This window comes from Galeopterus variegatus, unplaced genomic scaffold (genome assembly GCF_000696425.1).
Source record: "Galeopterus variegatus unplaced genomic scaffold, G_variegatus-3.0.2 Scaffold10821, whole genome shotgun sequence".
Taxonomy (NCBI): Eukaryota; Metazoa; Chordata; class Mammalia; order Dermoptera; family Cynocephalidae; genus Galeopterus; species Galeopterus variegatus.
The window spans coordinates 13,508-19,953 of record NW_007736932.1 but is presented as its reverse complement, the minus strand read 5'-3'; positions in this window follow the sequence as shown (position 1 = coordinate 19,953).

Here is a 6,446-nt window from a genome sequence, read left to right as displayed (position 1 = left end):
AATAGAAACTGTATTATTATTTATAAAATATTTATATAAAACTTTATATATTAATGTATAATTGAAAAGAATTATCACTTGCTTTGAGTTTTCTAATATGTTTGTTTTGTTATCTTCTTTAATCACTGAAAAAATAGTATGTAGGTTAGTTTTGTGATCTTTCAACTTTCATACATGGTAGAGAACAAAATGCAGGAAAGGCGGATTTGTTCTTGACCACCGGGTTTTTTAACTATTGTATCTTGACCTGTGCCTGTTGCTATTGTTGCATCATTGTGTCTCTAAGGACACTGTCCCTACTGCTGCATCTTTAGGGATTTTTACCAAGTTCATTACAAAGAAGACTCATTAGTGACATTTGAACATGCGTTGCTAAGGTCCCAGTCATCTATTATTTAATAGTTTCAGATTTTGCAAATAAATCAAATGTAAGCCTTAATACTGGAAAAGCCTCTCACCCTATCCAGAGATATCATAATAAAAATGCTTTGAAAGCAAGAGAAAGCGATATTTTAACAATGTTTTATTTTCCACCCAAAAAGAGCTAGAAAATATTTCCTAGGTTCAAAAGAGACCATAGTCCTTGGTTAGAGAATCTTCTCAATGTGCTGAACATAAAAGAAAAGAAAAGTAAAGAAAAAAGGAAGAAAAGGAAGAACTCAAACAGTTCCAGGCCCTCTCAGATCAGCATAGTGGAGACATAAACTGAGAGACAGGATAATCCCAGTCAAGACTTTGCTGCTGGGTCCTCTTCCTCAAATTAGCCTTGAACACTCTTGATGTTAAACAATCAGCAGAAGCTATTACTACCTCTCAGAAGAGTAAGTACAGTGGCTATTTCATTTACTTTCATTTCCAGTAAATCTGTATAATGGTTTTCTCTGAGAATCAGGTTTGATGTGATTTACAAAAGTCAGACCTAATTATTTGAATTATTATGTAAAAATCAACACATATCTCTCACTTGTACTTTTTTTACTGCTGCTTTTTAGTTATATAATGATAATCTAAATTTATATACAATGAGAAGTTATCTGTCATACTCTCGCTATCCTATTTACAGGGAAAAAAGGTATATCTGCATGAAAATCACGCCCCATTATAGATTATATAATAACATTCACAAAACTAGTTATCCCTTAACTTTTTGTTAAGTATAAAAGTCTTCAGAAGATGCAACTGTTTTCTTAAACTTTGCTTCGTAACAGCTAGGATTAGTAGTGAATGGAATAAATGACGAATACTTTGGAACAAGGGCAATCACCCACAGGGTGCAGGAAAGAGCATGTTACCTTGAAATAGATCTAGGAGCTACTGGGTTGAGAAGAAATGGATTGGGGACAGGAGGAAAGCTGAAAAAGAGCACCCTTTCTTTCAATTAAAATGATCAACTATAGTTATTACACTGTGTCCCTATATTTCTTGAGAATGTCACAGATCTGTGATGATGACAGCAAATCTTGGGGTTTAAGTTTAATAACTGGTCATATAGTGAGGAGTGATCTTTTAAAAAGTCCCATGATACATTGCAGTGATTGATCTTTAAAAAAGTCCCATGATACATTGCAGTGATTTGAGTGAAGATACAATTACACAGTCACACAGTGAGCTCAAGGAAAACAGTGATATAAAGTTCATAGATGATGTCTTGGTAAATATACACAGAAGTTCTAGATGAGTATGTCCTATGTCCTTGAAATTACATTTCTAGGAATTTTTATGAATTGTGCAATAATGTTTATAAAAATATGCATTTTGCAGACATTTCAACAATTGTAGAAATCAAAGAGATATATAACAGCATGTCAGAAGCTGCTTTAAAACTTGTACGTATACTACATTTACCTTATCCAGTCATCCTAAAAGTAATATGACTTGTAGTGATGAACACGCTGGTAATATTACTTTCATCATCACATGTTGTACACAAATACTGATGGTCAACTCTGTACTTCATAAATATGTATAAAAAAACTTTAAACATTTAAAAGAACTTGTGGTACATTCATAAAGTCATTTTGATATAGGTGAAATTTTGAAATACTAAGAATTTTTTAAAATATTTTGAGCATTTTTTCATATGCTTGTTGGCCATTTCTATTATGTCTTCTTTAGAGAAATGTCTATCCAGGTCTTTGACTGTTTTTAAATTAGTTTACTTGCTTTTTTGCTGTTTGATTTCCTTACATATTCTGGATATTAGCCCCTTGTTTGATGTGCAGTTTGCAAAAACTTTCTCCCATTCTGTAGGTTTACTCTTCTCTTTGTTGACAGTGTCCCTTGCTGTGCAGAAGCTTTTTAGTTTGATGTAGTTCCTTTTGTGTATTGTTGCTTTATTTGCTGTGCCTTTGGGGAATCATTCAAAAAAGCACTGCATGCTCCCATTTCATGTAGCATTTCCCTGTTTTCTTCTAGTAGGTTCCATAGTTTCGAGTCTTACGTTAAAGCTTTAATCCATTTTGAGTTTATTTTTCTGTATGCTGAGGGATAGGAGTCTAGTTTCAATCTTTGCATGTGGATATCCAGTTTCCTCAGCACCACTTATTGAAGATGCTGTCTTTTCCCCACTGTATATTCTTGACACCGTTGTCAAAAATCAGTTGGCTGTAAAGGCATAACTTTGTTACTGGGATCTCTATTTTTTTTTAACTGTGCTGTATATACACAATGGAATACTATTCAACTATAAAAAGAGATGATATCCTGTCATTTGCATTAACATGGATGGAACTCGAAACCATCACGTTAAATGAAGTATGGCAGGCACAGACAGACAAATACCACATGGTCTCACTCATACGTGGGATCTAAAAAAAAAGAAAAGTGGTTCTCACAGAAGTAATGGGTGGAAGAAGGGAGTTGTTGGGGGAGGAGTGAGGGTGGACTAATGGGTAAGATACTATGCTATCTACCCTAAGTGATTCATTGTAAAGTGTATGCATATTGAAACAACACACTGTACCCCCAAAAAGTAAACATAAATAAAATTGAAAAACGTTGAATTCTGTTACCCCATCATTATCAGTTATAATGAAGCAAATCAGATTTCTATTTTATGCTACATTTTTCATATTATTTGCATATATCATCACTTACTCATTATTAAACCCACAAATTAGACAAGACAGGTGCTATGACTTGCATATGTATTCTCCAAAATATAGGTTGCCAATGTCATAGTATTAAAAGGTGGGGTATTTACTTTCAGAGCTATACTTCTACTTTTTAATTGCACTAAAAATTACATTGTGTTAGCAACTTTTCATCTCTTATCTACTTAAGGAAACCACTAAAGAGGAGATGCATACCACTAATAAAAAAAAAAAAAGGTGGGGTATTTAAAAAGCAATTACACCATAAGGGATCCTCCTTCATGAATGGGATTAAAGCCTCATAAGAGGCTTCATGCATCATCAAGCTCCCTTGGCCTTTTGCCTTCCGCCAAGTGAGGCACACAGAGTTCTTCCCTGTGAAGGGTGCACATCAAGGCTCCTTCTTTGAAGTGAACAACAGCTTTCAACAAACAACTGGACCTGCCAGTGTTTTGATCTTTGACATCCCAGCCTCCAGAACTGTTAGAAAATAAATTTGTGGTTTTATTTTAAAAATTGCCCAGTTTGTAATATTTTGTTATAGCAGCACAAACAGACTAAGACAATAGGTATTATTATGTCCTTTGCATAGATGAGAATACACAGGGTCCGAATGTAGTAGAAAAACATGAGCCAACAACCCAGGTTCCATACTACCAGGATGTTAAACACTGGATGTAGAAATAACCAATAAAATAGGGATCAAGAAAGAACATATATTTCATTATCCTTTTTTTTTTTTTTTTGTCTTTTTTCGTCGCCAGTAAGAGGATCGCAACCTTTGGTGTGGTGTCGCCCGCACCGCGCTCAGCCGCACCAGCCATTCCTATATAGGATCCGAACTCGCGGCGGGAGCGTCCCTGCGCTCCCAGCACCCCACTGTCCCGAGTGCGCCACAGGGCCAGCCCTTCATTATCCTTTTAAAGGGCTTTTTTTTATTCACAGATAAAAATTGTCTACGTTTATGGTATACAATGTGATGTTTTGATATGCATATGCATTGTAAAATGATAAAATTAATTAACATATCTATCACTTCACATACTATTTTTTAAAAAAAGATTTTTTTTTAAAGGGGGGATTTAAAACTGGTTACACAAACACAGTGGGTTGAAATTAAACAGAATCAAATTAAGTGCACTTAATGGATTAAAAATATATGTACAATATGTTTTAAGATGAATATCATGTTAAATCCAGCCTTCTGCAGCTATTTTCTACATTTCACAGCTCTGATCTAATTTTTGCTCAGATTGGCTCCACTGACCCTCAAAACAGTTGGTGAGCTTCCTCTGTCCCTCTAGCTGTCTGCTCTGTTCCCTCTGGACCTGTCTTGCTCGTTGCTTGTCTAAGGACTAACAATTCATTTTAGGTCACCATTTATAAAGGAATAAAAGATCTAAGTAAGAAGGACTCATAAGGAAATGACTCAGCAACATGTATAATTGTTGATTCCTTCCTGCCTCAGAAGAATCCACCCTTTTCCTCCTTTGTTTGCATTTTTTTAGCTATTAAATTATTAAGGAAGATTTTTTTGAAGTACGTATAAGCCAGAATAATGTGTTTAGTCATATTAATCAATATTATTGAGCCAAGTTGGTTGTGATGTGTTCAAGAATTCTTTTTTCTTAATGAAAATTGCTTTTTTCTAATAAGACTAGTGTTCATTGTAAAGCATCTACACAAAAAAAATGTAAAGAAAAGTAAAAAGAAAAACAATTTACAAACCATCAAAAAAAGATGAATAGCATGTAAAACTTATGAATCAAGATATGCAAATTTCTTGACCTCTCTTTTGAATATTTTACTAACAGATTCCTGAAGAAAGCAGATATCACAGCCAACAGATACAACTATTTACTGCTTGAGAGCATAAGCAAGGAGTAGAGGTCAGTTCACAGTTTGGACAGCGTGGAAGGTAATAAGCAGAGAGAGTAATGCTTTCATGATGAGACTTTATTCACTAGCAAAACTTATGTTTCAGATGCAAAATATATATATATATATTAATGTTAAATAGTCAGGCATACAAAATTTAAATAATTAAACTCGGTGACAAAGCAGTCTCAAGATGAAAATCAAATAGGATGAAAGCTGGAATGCACAGGCCAATTAATTATGTACGTATTTACACAAAAATATTTCTTACACATACACTATAAATCTACGATTGTGTTATTTGGGTAGCTATCCTGGTTTAAAAAAAAAAAAAGACAACAGTCCCCAATTTCAACAAACTCATATTCTCAGAGGAAGTGCTAAAATGGAAATAATTACTAGTCATGGTAGCTCAAATGCAGAACAGCCAACACACAACACAGTTTTAGAAGACTTGCCAGTAGAAGTGATGCTCAAACTGGAAATCACAATTACTTAGTTGCACACAAGAAGTGCTGAAGAGTATACTCAGTATTTCAAATTTGATTTTGAACTTGACGATACTGATAGTAAATATTAGCAAGTATTGTTAGAGCATTGCTCATACTTAACTAAAGAGACAACGCACCAAAGAAATATGTGGTTTTTGTGTTTTTTTTCAGCTGTATATCCTTGGACCAAACATTGCTTCGCATGTGGCAAATAAATTGTGCATTAAAATACTCCCTGTATTGTATACTCCGTGTATCCCAGTGAATGCTGAGTATCAATTACAAACAAGCAGAGAAGGGTAAGGAGAGTCACAGAAGTGAGCCAACAATGTGGAAGTTCCTTTTTAAAACCCAAAAGAAAACATAAACGCATGCTTAATCATGGTGGTAAAATATTGCAGCTGCAAATGGATCAACAAAGCCTGTGCATGGAGCCCACATTAGTTGTTACATATTTACATTTTATCAAGGACCAAATCATCTAGGAAAGACATGAAAAATGATTCCATTTAAATATTCACCTTTAAAAGACAGAAGAGATCTTAGACATAGAAAGAAATCACAATTTTGTTGAATCACAACACATTATGGGTCCAATCTAATAACATGTGAATATCCAGCAGGATATAGATTACAAATGTGAAATAAAGGAGGAAATTGGGATGGTAGAACATATTTTAGAAGTATGTTTAAAAATCTATCACAAGCTATCAAAACAATAAAAATCAATTGAGTAGCCAAGCCCACTAGAGTGTAGGCAACGTCAATCACTACTTACAGAAGAAAATATGAGTGAATTTAGTTTGCTCTAAGTGCAATTGGTTATTGCTATCTGGTTTGAAATCACTCTACTCAAGGAAAATACCTCTAAATTTTACATTAAGATTGAATAAAATTCAGTAGTCAGTGATGAGAAACCACACAATAACAACCTTCATCCTGTTGGGACTGACTGATGACCCTCAACTTCAGATTCCTATTTTTG